General features: G+C 35.3%; 1 pseudogene; it reads left to right on the forward strand.

Moving 5' to 3' along the window:
• LOC109674942 (ADP-ribosylation factor-like protein 6-interacting protein 1 pseudogene) overlaps positions 1 to 5,368 on the forward strand; it is a 64,754-nt pseudogene extending 59,386 nt beyond the window's left edge.
• Positions 5,369 to 19,909: the final 14,541 nt, after the last annotated feature.

Genomic DNA, 19,909 nt, shown 5'->3' on the forward strand with positions numbered 1-19,909 from the left:
AAAGAGCTAGTTCTTAATTATCTAATTACTTCAATGTGGTAAGAACAAATATCCATGGCATATAATTATTTTTTGTTCCTCACAGTTCTACCATAGGCAAAGGACTACAGTGTAGTTCCCTGAGGGTTAATTTGATAGGTCAACTTGACTGAGCCAGAGGTGCCCTGATACCGGGTTAAACATTGCTTCTTGGAGTCTCTTTGGGGTCATTTTCTGAAGAAATTTGTGTTTAACTTGGTGGCATGTGTAACAAAGATTTCCTCCACAAAGTGGTTAGATGTAATCCAATCTAATGAGAGCTTGTGGATATGTAAGCTTTCAAAAAATGTAAAAGAAGTTTGAATTGGCTCTTTCTGCCTGACTGTTTAAGGGAAACATCTGCCTTTTCTTGCCCTTGGGCTGGGACTTACACCATTGGCACTCCTGGTTCACAGTTCCTTTTTAGAACTAGAATTTCTGCCACCGTCTTTCTTGGGTCATCAGCTTGTAGATGGTACATTGTGGGTCTTCTCCTCCATAACTGTGTGAGCCATTTCCTTATAAATCTCATTTATATACATATATATGTGTAAAACTCCAAATCTATTTATCTTTAGATAGATAGATAGTCTGTTTCTCTGTATAACACTGGTAAGTACAAATGCTTAAATACTTCTTTGGAATATAAAAAATTTGGAATTTAATGAGAATCATTATTTCACATTATCATCAAATGCTTTGAAAGTCTAAGTTGCTTTCATTACTATTTTTATTCTCACAATAATAGCAGTCAGAAGTTTACAATATTTTTGGTCTCCCTCCTTTCTTTTGTTCATCATATTTACTTCCAAAGTAGTAGAGTCCAATTTATATTGTAGTAAAGTCTTATGGTTGGTCTAAATTATATTGTTGTCTCAAATTTTTGTGGCATTTTATAACACTTCAAAATCAGTTGGGGGATATAATTTAAATACTTTTTAACAGATATGATTTAAGATTTTGCTTCACCGTAATAGCAAAGTTAATCTTCAATTTATCTTCAAAATTATCAAGTGTATTTTTTGTTAACTTGGACTTTACAATAGCTTTTTTCCTAAGTGAAAGTATATTTTCTTAGAGACATCATATATGTTTAATGATGGACAATTTATTGTTTGTTCACATTTATAAGATTCAAGAAGTCCTTAAACTGTAAACTTTTTATAACTCATTAAGTGCCAGAATCAAGCCCAAATTGTACTCATTTGATACCAAAATTTGACTCGGACTGACATGAAGCTTATTATATCACTCCCCATATTTGTACATTTTGCAATAAGCAACAGTGTAAATGTATTTGATTACAGAGTATAATTACTCTGGAAAGAGCTGTTAAGAAATATATAGTAAATGCAACAATTATTTTAATATAAAATTTAAAAATATTTTATTCATTTATTCACATGTGCATACATTGTTTGGGCCATTTCTTGCCCTTGCTGCACGCTCCCTCCCTCTCCCCCCCAACCCCCCTCACTTCCAGGCAGAACCTGTTCTGCCCTTTTCTCCAATTTTGTTGAGGAGAAGACATAAGCAATAAAAAGAGAGACAAAGCGTTTTTGCTAGTTGAGATAACGATAGCTATACAGAGAGATTCCTAGCATTGCTTCCATGCACAAGTGTGTTACAACCCAAGTTGATTTATCTCTACCTGACCTTTTCACTAAGTCCTGATCCACTTCCCATATTGACCTCTGTCACTTTAAGGTTTCGGTATTAGCTCCTCTGCAGTGAATTTAAAGCTTCCAAACATATCTGGTATTGGCCTACATCATTCATTACAATTTTTACCAGGTCAGAGAAGATCACAGAACTTATTTTTAGGTGTAGCTATGTCATATAACTCTTTACCTCTTTGCTATTCTGTTTTCTGTTTGTTTGCTTTACCTCTACCATCATCCTCTGCTCAGTGCTCATTATTTCCCTTGAACTGAAAGCCCTCTTCTTGTTCCTCTCAACCATTGCTAGCACCCAGTTGTGCTGGGCCCTCTGGGGAAGGAAATCTCTGCAAATCACTAACTAATACCTTGACTTGTTCTTCTCCTTACTGTCTGTCCTCCAAACTCTAAATTCCTCTGCTTATTCGCCTTTTCCCTTTTCAAATTATAAATAATCAACTTCTGTGGTTTTTACAACAATCTTTCTCTTTGTGAAAAGACAAACTACAACCCAGTTGAAGAGTAACCTATTCAAATGTATTTTAAGCCTAGAAACTAATATGCCACTTGTTAAATTGATTAATGAAGAAATTAATGAAGATGGCATGATGTTCTTATTATTTATTGATGCATAGCAAACCACTCCAAACCTTTGTGGCTAACAAACCACAAGAAATTATTATGTTATTTTGTGATTCTTAGGGTAAGGAGATTGGAAGGGCATAGAAGGAATGGCTTTCCTCTCTTCCACAAGGTCTAGGGCCTTAGCTTAGATGACTCTAATAGCTGGAAGTAAACAGCTAGAGACTGGCTCAGAATCAATCTTTCTCTGGACTTCCTTATAGACTTCTTACATAGTAGCTCAAGGCTCCAAAAGGAAGGGAATGGAAGTAGATAGTCCTCTTAAAGGCTAGGCCCAGATCTAGCATCACATCATTTCCATTATACTTTATTGGCAAAAAGCAATGAGAGTGTTGTCAAAGAATTTGTGACCATATTTAATTTGCCACAGTGGTTCAGTCAACTCTCTTTATTCTCTAAAGTATTTCTGTTCCTTTTTATTTTTTTGTTCTATGACCCTATAACCTGGTTCCATAATTACCTAAATATCCAAAAGTTTTTCTAAGTTGTTATTTTTTAAATCCAATTTGTTCACATTTTCTGCAAAGGTTTTGTTCCTTCCATTCTTCCTACCTAACCCTATAAGAAAGCAAAGGGAAGAGATGATTGCATTAATCAAGCCTTCAAATTGCAGTTTTGGAAATATAAGCAGTAGCCAGGAAAAATAGAATATTCTTATCTTATTTTTTCTCCATAAAAAAAGCTTTTGAGGAACGTCCATCCTGATTTCTACAGTGGCTGCACTAATTTACAATTCCCATTAAGAGTGCATGAGGAATCTTTTCCCTCCTCACATCTTCCCACATCCTCCCCAGCATTTGTTGTTTGTTTTCCTGATGATGTCATTCTGACTGGGGTGAGAAAGAACCCGTGTCATTTTGATTTTCATTTCCTTTATAACTAAGGATGCTGAACATTTCTTTATGTATTTATTAGCCATTTGTACTACTTCTTGAGAAGTGACAGTTCAATTCATTTATTTGCTTATTTGTTAAGCAAATAAATTTGTTAAAATTCGTCTCTAATTCTGTACGTGGTCTCTTCATTCTGGAAAATGTTCTTTGATGTGCAGAAACTTTTTAATTTAATGCAATCCCATTTGCCAAGTCTCACTTTTATTTCCTAAGCTACTGGAGTTTTATTCAGAAAGTCATTGCCTATGCTTATATTTTTATTTTTCCCTATGTTTTACTGGAGTAGTTTCAAATTTTCAGGTTTTACAATAAGGTCTTTGATTCATTTTGAATTAGTTTTAGCACAGATGAGAGAGAAGGATCTACCTTTAGTGTTCTTTATGTGCATATCCAGTTTTCCCAACACCATTTGTTGAAGAGGCTATCTTTTCTCCAACATGTTTCAGGCACCCTTGTTGAAAATCAGATGGTCATAGCTGAGTGGGCTAATTTCTGAGACTTCTATTCTATTCCATTGTTGTATGTGTTTGTTTTTGTATCACTATTATGTCTGATATTAAGGTCCTTAATCCACTTTGAGTTTATACTAGTACAGGGTGACAGACAGGGATCTAGTAAGTTTTCTGCAGGCAGATAGCCACTTTTCCCAGCACCATTTGTTGAAGAGGCTGTCTTTTCTCCATCATATGTTTTTGGCATCTTTGTCAAAAATAAGGTGGGCATAGCTGTGTGGATTCATATCTGTTCTTCATATCTGTTTTTGTGTCAGTACCATGCTGTTTTTATTGCTGTGGCTCTGTAGTATAGTTTGAAGTCAGGAATTGTGATACCTCCAGCATTGCTCTTTTTCCTTGGTATTGTCTTGGCTATTTGCAGTCTTTTGTGTTTTCAAATGAAATTTAGGGTAGAATTTTCAATCTTTGTGATGAATGTCATTGGGATTTTGATGGGAATTGTGTTGAACATGTAGATTGCTTTTGGGAGTATAGCGATCTTTACTATATTGATTCTGCCAATCAATGAGCATGGGAGATATTTCCATCTTCTGTAGTCTTCCTTAATCTCTTTCTTCAGTGGTTTGTAGTTTCCTTGTTGAGGTCATTTATGTCCTTCATTAAGTTTACTCCTATGTATTTGATTTTTTTTGAGGCTATTGTAAATGGAATTGTTTTCCTATATTCTTTCTCAATTTGTTCATTGTTGGTTTACAGAACGTTTACTGATTTTTGTAAGTTGATTTTATATCCTGATGATTTTTAAAAATCAGATAGAAATTCTAAAGCTGAAAAACACAAAGAATGAAATAAAGATTCAATAGAGGGCATCAACAGCAGACTTGATCAAGCAAAAGAAAGAATATGTGAAGTTGGAGGCAAACTATTTGTAAATAAACAGTCAGAGGAGAAAAAAATTAAAGATAGAAAAAGAATGAAGAAAGCTTATGGAATTTATGAGACAGAATCAGAAGAATATATATTGAAAATATAATAAAGGAGGACAAAAAGAGACAAAGAAAACGAATTCCTAGAGAAATAATGCAATACCTTCCAAATATAAAGAAAGATATAAATATCTGGTTTCAGGAAAGCTAAAGGTCTCAAATTAGATCTAATACAGAAAAGGCTACGGGAAAGAGCCTGGTTTCCACTTGCCATCATGGGTGTGGTTTCCCTGGTGTTTCTGATTATCTATTACCTAAATCCATCTGTGCTTTCCAGTGTTTCCTGTTTTGTTATGTTATGCTTGGCTGACTACCTTTTTCCCATTCTAGTGACTAGAATTTTTGGCTCCAATAAAAAGACCACTGCACAATAGCACAGATTCCATGAAATCTGCAGCAATCTAATGAAAACTCAGCACAGAGCTGTGGGCTGGTGGAAACACCTCTTTACGCTGAAGGAGGAAGAACCCTAAAATATACTTCATGACCATGATCATCCCTCTTGCTGCGGTTGCCTGGGTGGGACAGCAAGTCCACAACCTCCTCCTGACCTACTTGATCGTGACTTTTTCACTATTGCTTCCTGGACTAAACCAACATGGCATCATTTTGAAGTACATTGGAATGGCCAAGAGGGAAATCAACAAATTTCTCAAACAAAAAGAGAAGAAAAATGAATAATGCACCTGCTTTGTTCAGTGAGGGTAATGGAACCTGCATTGTCTGGAACAGTTTCTACTGTGTTGTCTAGATACTGAAGTGGCACACATAGCTCCTTGCTTTCCCTCACTCTGTCTGCCCCTTAGGTAACAGAATTTTTCACTTGCCAAGTATGGCTTTGTGCATAGCATCTTCAAGTCAAGTGCAGCTGGTGCATTCTCTTAAATGAACAACTTATTAGTGAGTATGACTTGCTTTGAATTTTTTCACCCAGGGTTAATAGAAGTTTTATTTTTAACAGTTTTCTTTAAAATAATCCAGTGGAGAACTTTATTCTTTAGTACAATTAACAGTGAGTTTGGATAATACTTTGAGTTGATGTTGCTTTAGCTGAATACAAGGTAGTGGTCTGTGGCTACAGGAAGCTGGTTCTACCATCTGCTTCCATAAAACTGGCTTCAAAAACTGTCTGAAATAGAAGCCAAGTTTACTACTTCTGATGGAGAGATCAGTTGAAATCTATTCCTCATTATTTCTTGCCCATGGAAGGGATTTCCTGTGGAATAAAATGAAATTGATTCCATGCTGTAGTGTGTGTAGGTTTCTCTCTTGTGCAAAACTTAGCAATTTCTAGGAAACATGAGTCCCTTGTCCCACTTGGGGAATCTGGCAGGCTTAGAGCTCTTGTTCCCTGACATTACTTCAAGTTAGTCCATCCTTAAAGGCATTTGAATAGCATACTTCCAAAAAAATCATACGGAGGACTTTTAGCCTATTTCTCATTTCAGATTTCCAGCTGACTTCAAGTACACAGTAGGTTCAGACACACATGACCTTTACTCCAAGACCAACCAGTAAGGGGCAGAAGTCTTCTATGCTTATAGTCAAGACTCATTGCAGCAGAAAATAAAATAACCTTCTCCTTAAGTTTTAAGATCAGAAAATGCCTCCAGGAATAAGCCTGAGAAAACCTCTCTTTTGGGGTGACACCGGCTACATTTCATTTCATAGCATTGGAGACTATACTTCCCTTTGATGTTTCTCAGGAAAATAGCATAGGGGCTGCTGATTGGAGCAGACTTGGGCCAGTTGGCCTCTGGTCTGCATAGGTTTTGTAACTTTTTGGAAAGCTTTTTATCACTCTTTTTCTATCTTTGTAGCTAGAAACTTAGAGTAGTTGAAATTTGTAGGATTAAACTTCCAAGGGCCAAAAATGTGATGTACTTGGGAACAGTTGTTAAACTAACTGGCTGTAATATAGTTCCGTGGATTTACTGCACTGATGCTTAGACTCTGTACCTAGTGAGTGTTTCCTGCTCTTCCATATTGCTGTAAACAGTGATACCCATTGCATTGTGGTTTGATTTGTTTTTCTAATGTTTCCTATGACAACTACCTTAATTTCACATGTTTTCTCATTGTAAATAAGCCTGTCTTCCTATCTGGGTTTTTTTGTGAATACTTGTTCTACCAATTAACTACTTTGGCAGTTTTAACCTGTATTTCTTCTATTTTGTTTTGTGTAAAAGGGGAAAAATAAAAAAAGCTGGAATCTAAAAAAAAGAAGAAGAAAAGAAAAGCTAAAAGAAAAAGATGCTGTAAAAAATTATGACACAAAAAATAGAAAATGTGGGTGGGGAAGGGATTAAAGCATAGGGTCTTTTAAAATCAAATGTAAATTGCTACCATCTTAAAATAGGATGTTATAAATAAGATGTTTTGTGTAAGCCTCTCAGTTACCGTAAAACAAAACTTACAGTCTGTTCTCAGGAAGTAAGAAATAAGACAGCAAAGCATATTACTAGAAAAAAATCACCCAATCACAATAGAAGACTGCAAAAGAAGAAGCAAAGAATTGTAAAACAATCAAAAAAATTAAAACTATGGCAATAGTAATTCCTTACTATGTAATTTTCTTAAGTGTAAAAAGATTATCTTATCCAATAAGACATAAAATAGCTGAAGGGACAGACACAATTATGTGATACATATAAGTGAAAGACACAATTATGTGATACCTATAAGTGACACATTTGGCCTTTAAGTACATATAAAGATGGAAAGTTAAGGATTAGAATAAGATAGTTCATGTAAAGGAAACCAAAAGAGTGGGGACAGTTATACATACATCAGATAAAACAGACTTTATGTCAAAAACTGTTAAAAAAAAGAGACAAAGAAGGCCATTGTCATGATAAAGCAGTCAATTCTTCAAGATAATATAGCAATCTTAAATATATATTCATTCAATATTGTAGCATGTAAATATATAAAGAAAATATTACAGCACTAGCAAGAGACATAGTGTATAATACTGTAATAGCAGAGGAACCAATACCTTACTTTTAGCAATAAACATATAATACAAATAGAAAATTAATTAAGAAACATTGAACTTTAGAAAATTAATTAAGAAACATTGAACTTAAATTACAACTTAGACTTAACAGACCTAATAGACATATACAGACAACTACATCTAACAGAAGCAGAATAGATATTCTTCTCAAGTGCATATGGAACATTCTCCAAGCTAGATCACATACTAGGCCACAAAACAACTCAACAAACTTAAAAAATTGAAACTATATCAAGCATCCTTTTCAGGTTACAATAGTATAAAACAAGAAATAGATAACAGGTGGCAACATGTCAGAGAAGAAATTAAAAGCAAAATTTAAAAATATCTTGAAATGAATATGAGTGAACACAATATACCAAAACTAAGGGATGCAGTTCTAAGAGGTGAGCATATATCAGTTAACACCCAAATCAAACAAGAAAGATCTCAAATAAATGACATTATATCTCAAGAAGTTTGAAAAAGAACAAAGTTAACAGAAGGATAAAAATAATAATCAGAGCAGAAATAAATGAAATAGATGCAAGAAAACAATAGAAAATATTAAAGAATGAGTTGTCTTTTGAGAAGATAAAATAAACTTCTAGCTTAACTCAAGAGAAAAAGGAGAGGACCTGAATAAATAAAATCAGAAATGTAAAAGGTGGTGTAACAAATGATACCACAGAAATACAAAGAATCATAACAAGCCAATGTAAACAGTTATATGTTGACAAGCTGGATAACTTGAAAGAAATGTAAAAATTACTGAATTCATGTAGTCTACTAAGACTGAGTCATGAAGAAAGAGAAAATCTGAATGAACTATTTTTTTCAATCAAATAAAACGCACATATGAATAATAAAATAAAATACAATCAGGATCTAGACAAGGATGCCCACTATCTCCACTTCTATTCAACATAGTACTGGAATTCCTAGCCAGAGCAATTAGGCAAGAAGAAGGAATAAAAGGAATACAAATAGGTAAAGAAACTGTCAAAATATCCCTATTTGCAGATGACATGATCCTATACCTTAGAGACCCAAAAAAACTCTACTCAAAAGCTCCTAGACACCATCAATAGCTATAGCAAGGTAGCAGGATATAAACCCAACATAGAAAAATCATTAGCATTGCTATACACTAATAATGAACAAACTGAGAAAGAATATATGAAAACAATTCCATTTACAATAGCCTCAAAAAAATCAAATACCTAGGTGTAAACCTAACAAAGGATATGAATGACCTCTACAAGGAAAACTATAAACTTCTGAAGAAAGAGATTGAGGAAGACTGTAGAAAGTGGAGAGATCTCCCATGCTCATGGATTGGTAGAATCAACATAGTAAAAATGTCTATACTCCCAAAAGTAATCTACGTGTTTAATGCAATTCCCATCAAAATTCCAATGACATTCATTAAAGGGATTGAAAAATCAACCGGTAATTTTATATGAAAACACAAGAGGCCACGAATAGCCAAGGCAATACTCAGTCAAATAACAATGCTGGAGGTATCACGATACCTAACTTCAAACTATATTACAAAACAATAACAATAAAAACAGCATGGTACTGACACAAAAACAGACATGAAGACCAGTGGAACAGAATAGAGGACCCAGATATGAAGCCACACAACTATAACCAACTTGTCTTTGTCAGAGGTGCTAAAAATATGCGATGGAGAAAAGACAGCCTTTTCAACAAAAACTGCTGGGAAAACTGGTTAGCAGTCTGCAAAAAAACTGAAACTAGATCCATGTATATCCCCTATACCAATATTAACTCAAAGTGGATCAAGGGTCTTAATAGCAGACAAAAAACTCTAAAGTTGATACAGGAAAGTGTAGGAAATACTCTGGAATTAGTAGGTATAGGTAAGAACTTTCTCAATGGAACCCTAGCAGCACAGCAACTAAGAAATAGCATAGATAAATGGGACCTCATAAAGCTAAAAAGCTTCTGTTCATCAAAAGAAATGGTCTCTAAACTGAAGAGAACACCCACAGAGTGGGAGAAAATATTTGCCAGTTACACATCAGACAAAGATCTGATAACCAGAATATATAGGGAACTTAAAGAACTAAATTCTCCCAAAATTAATGAATTAATAAAGAAATGGGCATGTGAACTAAACAGAACTTTCTCAAAAGAAGAAATTCAAATGGCCAAAAAACACATGAAAAAATGCTCACCATCTCTAGCAATAAAGGAAATGCAAATTAAAATCACGCTAAGATTCCACCTCACCCCTGCTAGAATAGCCATCATCAGCAACACCACCACCAACAGGTGTTGGCGAGGATGCGGGGGAAAAGGAACCCTCTTACACTGTTGGTGGGAATGTAAACTAGTACAACCACTCTGGAAAAAAATTTGGAGGCTACTTAAAAAGCTAATCATTGATCTACCATATGATACCACTCTTGGGGATATACCCAAAAGACTGTGTGACACAGGTTACTATAGAGGCACCTGCACACCGATGTTTATTGCAGCACTATTCACAATAGCCAAGTTATGGAAACAGCCAAGATGCCCCACTAGTGGCGAATGGATCAAGAAAATGTGGTACTTATACACAATAGAATTTTATGCAACCATGAAGAAGTACAAAATGTTATCGTTCGCTGGTAAATGGATGGAATTGGAGAACATCATTCTGAGTGAGGTTAGCCTGGTCCAAAAGACCAAAAATCATATGTTCTCCCTCATATGTGGACATTAGATCAAGGGCAAACACAACAAGGGGATTGGACTTTGATCACATGATAACAAGGGAGGTATGAGGATAGGTAAAACACCTAAAAAAACTAGATAGCATTTGTTGCCCTCAAGGCAGGGAAACTAAAGCAGATACCTTAAGGCAACTGAGGCCAATAGGAGATGGGGATCAGGAACTAGAGAAAAGCTTATATCAAGAAGAATTAATTTAGAAGGTAGCACACATGTACAGGAAATCAGTGGGAGTCAACTCCCTGTATAGCTATCCTTATCTCAACTAGCAAAAACCCTTGGTCCTTCCTATTATTGCTTTTACTCTCTCTTCAACAAAATTAGAGGTAAGGGCAAAATAGTTTCTGCTGGGTATTGAGGTGGGTAGGGGGAGAGGCAGGGGGTTGGAGAGTAAGGGAGGAGATGGGGGAAGGGGGGAGAAATGACCCAAACACTGAATGCACATATGAATTTAAAAAAAAAAAAGTAGAACTCCGACATGATCCAGCAATAACTCTTCTGGGTATGAAACCTAGGGAATGAAATCAGTTATGTTCAGAGACAGCTACACTCCCATATTCATTGTGGCATTAGTCACAATAGCCAAGACATGGTCAACCTAAATAATCATCAGACTTATGTTCTACATATAACATTATATTGAACAGTATTCAGTCTTTGAAAAGAAGGAAATCTTGAGATTGCAAAAAGCATGGATAAACTGGAGGATTTTTTTCTAAATGAAATAATCCAAGCACTGAAAAGACAAATGCCACATAATGTCACTTACATGTGAAATCTAAAAAAGTTGAGCTCACAGAAGTAGATTGGTGGTTGATAGGAGCTGGTCAGGGAGATATTGGTCAAAGGATATAAAACTTCAGTTGGTTAGGAGGACTAAGTTCAAGAAATCTATTGTACAACATGGCATCTCTAGTTAATAACAATGTATTGTGTTATTGAAAACCTCCACCATTGTAAACTAAATCAAAACTAAAAGAGCTAAATATGTGAGGCAATGCCACAATCTATACATGTTTAAAAATATCTTTTGTAAACAATAAATGTTTACAGTTTTTATTTTTAAATTACAAATATAAATAAGTATTTTTAAATAAAGGAGATGACTACAAGAAGCAATAATTCATTGCTACAGTAAAAATAACAGATGTAGTAACAGTTGTAACTGGATTAGAAGAACAATGAACCAGTGAAATTCTCCAAGAATTATCTAGATGTACTAGAGGTGTATCATATGGAATGTGATATATGTCACTATCTCTGAGCTTTCAAGACTAATAGAAGCACTTAGTTCTACAATTCCTCCAAGAACAGTTATGCTTTTATTCTGCTATTTTAATAGTGAGTTAGAACTGCAAAAGCTTTCGCTTAGCTGACTTCTACTTATGGTTTCACTCTACAGGTAAGTTATCCAATGTGTGGATTCTTCCAGTTGCCAGGGATAACTACTCTAATAAACTCAGAAACTGTGGGCATATCAACAGGAATGTGTTCATTGACCACTGGTGCTTCCATGGCAAGAATTCAAGCCAAAAGTTTAATTTGTTCTGGTTTAGAAACTCAGAATACTTTCCCACATGTTTTTGCCAATATAACTTGGAAAAATATCATATTCTTTTTGGTGAATAGGACTTTTCTTTCTGGGTTTAATTTTCCGATGCTTCTGACTTCAGAATCATTTGACCCTTTATACTCCCATATAGATCCTCTTTGCCCAATGGAACGCTACAGTAGCTAGTCTCCAGGGATTAGCATTACATCAGATCATCTGACCATAAAACTCTCTATGTGCAAATATAGTATGTGTTGCAGGTCCTTTGGAGGAAGGCTAACAATGATAATTAGAGTGATTTGTTTCATATTTGTAATGGACATTATCATTATGATCTCCATCTTGGATTTTTAAAAATAATTTCTGTGCCCCCCTCCCCCAACAACGTGTATTTGAATCTAATGGTCTGAAGCTGTAATTCATTTTCTAGAAACTGTCTTTAGGCTAATGGAGCCAATTATTCTGTAGGTGCAGAGGACCAAAGTATCTGGACATACGTACTTCAACCATCAAGGGTGGCCTTTAGCCAATGTCTGTAGATGCAAAAACATGAAAGCCTGGCTCCCTCATCCTCTTGTCTTGAGTAGAAATAAACTCCGAGGTCATTGTGATTCAAAGATCCCTACAGGGTCAGCCTGGACTACAAACTTGCCTGAAATTGTACCCTAGTCTGGCTTCTTCCTCTTCCCTGTCCAGTTTCTCTTCTCCTTTACTGGCTTATTTTGGGAATCCTTTTAAAATACATCTTGTGCACAGGAATCCTTACCTCAGAATCTGCTTCCTGAGAAATTCAGTCTAAGAACATATTGCCACGGGTTCTTCTTTAAGAATTCCCAGCCTAGTCTTTATTCAAGAAACTGCTGTGAATGGACTTAAGGAGCCACGGAGTACACACATCACACACCTTTCCAAGAGCCTTGTCTGTTTGCTTTTTTCCTTAATCTCAGATTTTTCTTGTTTACTCCTATTTGAAACTTTACCTCAATATAGAATTACATTTCATTTATTTTGGTGTAGAACCTCAGATACTTTCCCATACACAGTGCAGTAGGTTTTTGCCAATATAACTTGGAAAGCATTACATTCCTTTTTTTGGTAGATAAGTCTTTTCTTTTTTGCAATGTTTCTTACTTCAAGGTGCTTTCCCACAGATATTCTTGCAGGTTTTTGCCAATATTATGTAGGAAAATATTTCATTCTTTTTGGTGGATGAGACTTTACTTATGGATTTAATTTCTCAATGCTTCTTTGAGCATCTTGGACTCTGTAGTTATGGGACCACGGAATCAAAGGATATCAGGAATAGGTTGTGAGGAAGATATCATTACCTAGTGAGGTAACTGCCTTAGGCAAAAGATTTACACAGTTTTCCAGGAAGGCAGGAATCAATTATGAAATACTGGATGAAAAGATATTTCTAGAGTAAGGGATATTTAATGGATTTGAGTATGCAAAGTAAAAGTATTCTGAGTTTTCAGGTTTTTCCATTTTTCCCAATTGCAATTGCATTCAGATATCTTAACTTTCAATTAGAGTCTAGCACCATTTGAATTCACTGATGTAATTCAGAAACCACAGGATTGGACTGTGTGTTTAATTTTCAGTTTCATCAGCCTGGTAGAGATGAAAGCTAATTTTAGGGTAATCATTTTATCACCTTGACTTTTTTTTAAACTATTTTGAGCTGGGAATTTAAAACTTTAAACATGCTGTTTCCTTTCTTTCAAAGGTGCAGCACTTTTCAACGTGGTCAACTAGCTCACCCTATATCCCTTCCTTCTTTATGCCCGTCACACTGTTCTCAGGTGGCAAACATGCATGCTTCTACTTCCTTGCCATCAGTAGCCACTTTGGTCCAGGTGACCAAGAGCACAGATGATAATTTGAGAATGCCCTGGGTACCTACTGTGGTGAGGGTATGGTTTGAGCACATCCCCTAAATGTTCATGTGCTGTAATCTCAGTCATCAGTGTGGGGATGATGAAAGGTAGTAGAATCTTTAAGAAAGGGTCCATTGGATGGTGATTATGTCATTGAGGGTGCTGCCCTCAAAATGGATTAAAGTACTTCTTATGGGATCCCAGTTAGTACCCACAAGTACGTTCTTATAAAAAAAAATTGTGCTTGGGCCCTGAATCTCTCAGGCTTCCTGAATTGCCATGTGATCCCTTTCATATGTGCTCCTGCTCTTGCTACTGTAATGGCATCTGCCATGAGGCTTTCATCAGAGGCCAAACTTGCACTTTCAGCCTTCAAAACTGTAAGCTAAATAAAAATAAATCTCTTTTATTTATAAACTATCTATCATCAGTTATTTTGTTATAGCAAAAGAAAGTGGATTAAGACAGGACCAGTGCTCTTTTCTCTAAAACTGATTGTATTCTCAGAGCTTTCAAATACAACCTGTTGGATACTGAATCCCAGATACCCATTCCTTGAGGGTTCCTTACACTTCTAATATAAATTATTCCATTGCTACAAACATTTGTCGCAAGCAGCAACATTAATTCTTCTAGATAGCTTCTATATTCATTAGAAGGGATAGGAGGCTGCATATATGGAATTTTGACATGAAACCCCCTTTGCACTATTAATGAATTCTAAATAAAATGGGGTGGAGGAGAATAAGCTAAGCTCATCAGAGTAGTACCCATAGTCAATTGCCAACTTCTGCAAAAATGGTCCCAGGGGAGAAGCTGCCTATGACAGTGACAACTCCACAGAGATGAGAAAAAAATATGTGTTATGCCAGAGTGTTTCCTTCCCTGATCACTTCCAAGTTGAAGGTTCATGTGGGTGGAAATGATCAGTAGAAACTGGCTTCTTGTCTGTAACTCTGGCTGCAAGGAAGCTGGGAAATGAAGTTTTGAATTCTATCTTGGGAAAGCAGGATTCATCTTATTATAAATACCAAACTTTAGGCAAGTTTTCAAAAGATGTTATGTGACCCACATTGATAAATATGTGTTAAATATGGCTACTGGATTTAATACATTTCATAAAATGTATTGGAAAAATATTTCAATAATCACATATCTGCCTTTATTTCATGAATTTGTAACACAGAAATAGTTCTGTGTGGTATCATCAGTATTGTACCTTCTGCAAGGTAACAATGACCACAGTTTTACTAAGAATATCTACATGCAAGATGTAATACTGTAAACAATGTCACCACATGTGTAGATTTTATCAGTGTGACAGGAGTTTAGATTCTTCACTTTTACCATTCAGGTTTATATTTGACAGAAATACAAGCTTGTAGGTGACAAATCACCACACTTATCATTGCTATATTACTTATCAATATAAGATTTACAGTCATTCACTAACATATAAATGGAGGATGGATGTACTTTATGAGCATGGGTCATTTTATCTACTTGAAAGAATTCAACACAATTGGAAAATCTGTATGTTCCATGTAGCCTAAATATACATAGATAAATACATACACTGTCACATGTATACATATGTATACTAGCTCCATAAGTGGATGAGTGTGAAAAAAGTAGTCTTTTTCTGTTAGAACATAATAATTCCAAACAACTTTATAAGAAAGCTTAAAATTTAACTGAAAAGTAATTTTCAAGATTCAATATTAGAACCCCTTTTCTCTGTTCTACTTTAGAACCATGTATCCAATCAGATATGTTAAAAACACACCAAGTTCTACATGTTCAAACTGTCGTTCTTCCCTTCCACCCTTTGTCTTCTCATGCTTGCTCCCTCAGTGAATAATGCAACCATCACCCACTAACAAAACTTAAGGCCTGCTGGCACTGATGCCTTCAGTGCTCTCATTCCTTGTGTCTATGGGGGTTTCTGCTCCTCTGCAGTGCATGTTATTCAACATATACCTACCAACAACTGCCTCACTTTCCATAAGTTCTTTCACAATTAGAAACCACTTTGCTTGGACTCACAGAATGCTGGACATGTCTACAAATTAATACCCTCTTGCTTCAGGAGCAGTCTTCAACCAATGAGTGATGGGAGTTTGTATAAGAACGCCGCAATTCCCTTTCTTCTACGACAGGGTAAGTCTGAGAAGCATATTTTATCCAACTTCTCCAAACTAAGATCTAGTTACCTACAGTGGTAATTTGATAATTGTGCTAAAGTGCAAAATATGGTCACTATTCTCTTGATCCGAGTATGTGTGATCCTTTGTAATGTCATGTGGTTGTGCCTCCCAACAAAAGTGGCATATTTTATCTTGATTTACTTATATTGCTTTGTATAATTTTCTAGTTATTGTTCTCTCAGTCTTCCTCCCTTATAAATAAATATGTAACTTATCATAGTCTACTATTATTGACATCTTAACATCGTAAGTATACAAGCCTTTCTTCCATTTAGGTCCCTTTATTCTCGTACTTTTAAAATGCAGCCATCTCATGTATTTCTCACTATATAGATCAGTTACCTCATTTAATAGTGTTATAATTTTTGTCTCAACCATAACACATGATTTAATAAACTCATGAGAAATTCTGTCTTGACCCTTATTTATACATATTCCAGTGTTCTTTTTGGAAACTTCAAGTCTTCTGCTCTAATTTCCTTTCTGTTTAGAGAACTTCTTTAGCTATTCTTAAAGGGCAGATTTCTCAGCAACAAATTCTGTTCATTTTCTTTTTTCTGAGAATGTGCTTATTCTCCATTCCTGACAGTTCTTTCAAGGAAGCACTTTAAAAGCATGTGGCTACTTTCTGGCCTTCTATGGCTTCTGATTAAAAATCTACTGTCATTCTTGTTGTTTTCCCTTATGGGCCTGGTGTCATTTCAAGATGTTTTCTTTGTTTTTCTTTTCAGAAGTTTAATTATGACATATCTTGGTGTGAAATTCTTGGGGTACATCAGTGTTTCTTGAATCTGCAGGCTTCCTTTTTCATTAAATTTGGATATTTTCAGCCATTATTATGAAAATAATTATGAACAAAATAAAATTATTCATAATTATGAATAAAAATTATGAATAATTTTTCAGTCCCACTGTTTCACTCTCCCCCCCGGAAAACTCTATTGACACAAATAGTAGCTGTATATTGTCCCATCCATCTGAGTTTTTGCTCTTTTTTAAAGTACATTTTCTTTCGGCTGTCTAGATGACATAAATTCTATTGATCTATTCTCACATTCACTGCTTCTGTTCTCGGTCATTTCTTCTCTACTATTGAACACGTACAGTTTTTCTTTTCTGTTATATTTTCCAACTCTATAATCTCCATTTGATTATTTTTATAACTTCATTTTCCTTTGCTGATTTTCTACTTTTTCATTTGTTTTTAGAAAATAGTAATGGTTCATTGAAAGATTTTTATAATGATTGTTTTACAATTCTTGTCAGGTAATTTCAACATTGGATTCTTCTTAGTTTTGGAATCCATTGATTGTTTCTTGTGACTTCCTGGATCAGTATGATGAGTGACTTTCTATGGTGTCCTATGTATTCTCCATGCTGTTTCTTGAAATTCTGGATCATTTCAATTTTTTTTAGAAGGCAACACCCTAGTGAGGTATAGCCCAAAGACTGGATGAGTGTTTTTGCTCAGCTTCTTGCTAAGTTCTATCAACATCACCCATGTAAAAATGGAGCACTTATTAGAGTATCAAGTGAAAAATCTTTATAGTGTGAAAATACCCTTAGAGAATTAAGTTTGACAAAGTGTCAGGTGAAGGAAGACTGAGAGATTTCAAATGGAGTTAGCCAACCTACTCTAAAAGAATTGCTGAAGAAAGCTCTTCAGACAGAAGGGAAATGATTCCAGAAGGAAACACAAAGCATGAAACGTTGGGAATGAAGAAAGGGCAATGAAATTTGTGGAGGAATTACACGGTGACTGAGAACATGGCACAATTAGTGAGTTTGATCACGTGAAAGTGCAGGCCAGTGGTCCAGAAGATAAAATGGTAACTGTGGGAGTATGGGTAGAGTGAGGGTATAGGCCAGCAGATTTCGCAACTAAATTGCAAGCAATGAAGAGAAGTAGGGAGCTACACAGATATTTGTCTTTTGTGTTCTGTATGTATGCACATCTTATTTCAACTTTTTACACTTGTTGAGATTTGTGTTTACCCAGGACATGGCATAACTTGTGTAATGTTTTTTGGATATTTGAAAAGTCTGTGTATTCTGCTCTTTCTGGGTGGAATTTTCTATAATTATGGATTTGATGCTGTTGAGACTGAGGTCATTTTTTTTTTCTATATACTTGCTGATTTTTGTATAGATGCCCTTTCAGCTGCTAGGATGGGGTGCTGACATTGCCAACTCTCAGTGTGAGTTTGTCTGTTTCTTCTTTCACATACGTCAGGCTTTTTCATTTAGTTATTTTGTGTTCTGTTGTTTGAGGTATATATCTCTAGCATTATTATATCTTATTTGGTGGATTGACCCTTTTATTGCATGTGATGTCTGTCTCTGTCCCTGAAAATCTTCACTCTGAAGTATACTTTATCTTACATTAATGTAAGGTACTCTTGCTTTCTTTTCACTAATGTTTATATGATTTATAATTTTCATTCTTTGCTTCTAATTTTCCTATATTGTTACATTTGAAGTGATTTTCTTTTAGATAGCCTAATTATAGTAATGATTTTTAATCCACTGAAATCTCTATCTTTTAATAAGTATATCTAGACCATGTATTTTAATATAACCATTGATATATTAGGGCTAATATCTGCCATTTTACATTTTGATTTCCTTTTATTCCTTGTTTTTCTTTCTTTTTACTGTAACACATTATATGCTACTGTCTTATTTTGCTAGCATGCTATAATAAAATACCAGTCTCAGAGGATTAAGCCACAGAAATTTATTTTCTCATAGTTCTGGAGGCTGGACCTCCACTATGAAGGTGCTGGCAGAATTGGTTTCTGAGGTCTCCCTCCTTGACTTGCAGATGGCCACTTCTTATTTAAGTCCTAACACACGGTTGTCCCGTGCATATGCACACTTTGTGTCTGTGTCTTAAATGCCTCTTCTTATAAGGACACCAGTTGTATTGGATTAGAGCCCATCCTAATAATCTCATTTGAATTTAGTTACTTCTATAAAAGCACTATCTCCAAACACAGTCACATTCTGAATTATTAGGTTGAGGTCTTCAACATATGAATTTTGGCAGGGACAAAATTCATCCCATAATAGCCACATTTATCATTCTGCTATTTAAAAAAAAATGCATTCTATCCAGGCATGGTGGTACACTTCTGAAATCCCAGTACTTGGGGAGACAAAGGCAGGAGGACCATGAGCTTGAGGCCAGCCCTGGTAATGTTAGCAAGACCCTCCCCAAAACAACATATAAACAAGTGGTAGAATGTTCCCTAGGCCTTAAATTCAAGCCCCAGTACTACAAATAAACCAAAACCAAACCACCAGCAGCAACAAAATGTTCTATGAATTAATATCTTGATATTAAACTCAGAAGGATGTTTTTTAGTGACTATAGCTTTACTTTGCTAATACAGGACAGGAGTGATATGTGTGTATGTGTTTTAAATGCATTTGTTCAAAAGATGCTAGCCTTCTCTGGGTTGTTTCAAGGACATGGGCTGCTAAATTGCTCACCAGATAGGGAGATGAACATTAACTAAGACTACAAGTGGGTTAGACATCATACTGATACAATTTGGAGAAGAACCAAGAAAATTTTATAGGCCAAATTGTTTGTATTGCTTAACTATTTTTAATTGGAAAAAAGTATAGAAGATTATTTTATCAATTGTATCATTACTTAGTAAGCTATGACTCTGTAAGTGTGGAGAGTAGGCTTAGTTTGTTAAATGGAAAGTTTCATTTTAACATGGTTTTATAAATTAATTATGACCATCCTATATTTTGTCTACCTTTGAACCATGTGTTCATCATTTTAAAGTATTGTACGTTTAGCATTTAAAAGACTGGCTTGGCATCTTCATTTCTAGACAATTAACAAAGGACCAGAA

This window comes from Castor canadensis, chromosome 3, assembly GCF_047511655.1.
Source record: "Castor canadensis chromosome 3, mCasCan1.hap1v2, whole genome shotgun sequence".
In the NCBI taxonomy this organism is placed as follows: Eukaryota; Metazoa; Chordata; class Mammalia; order Rodentia; family Castoridae; genus Castor; species Castor canadensis.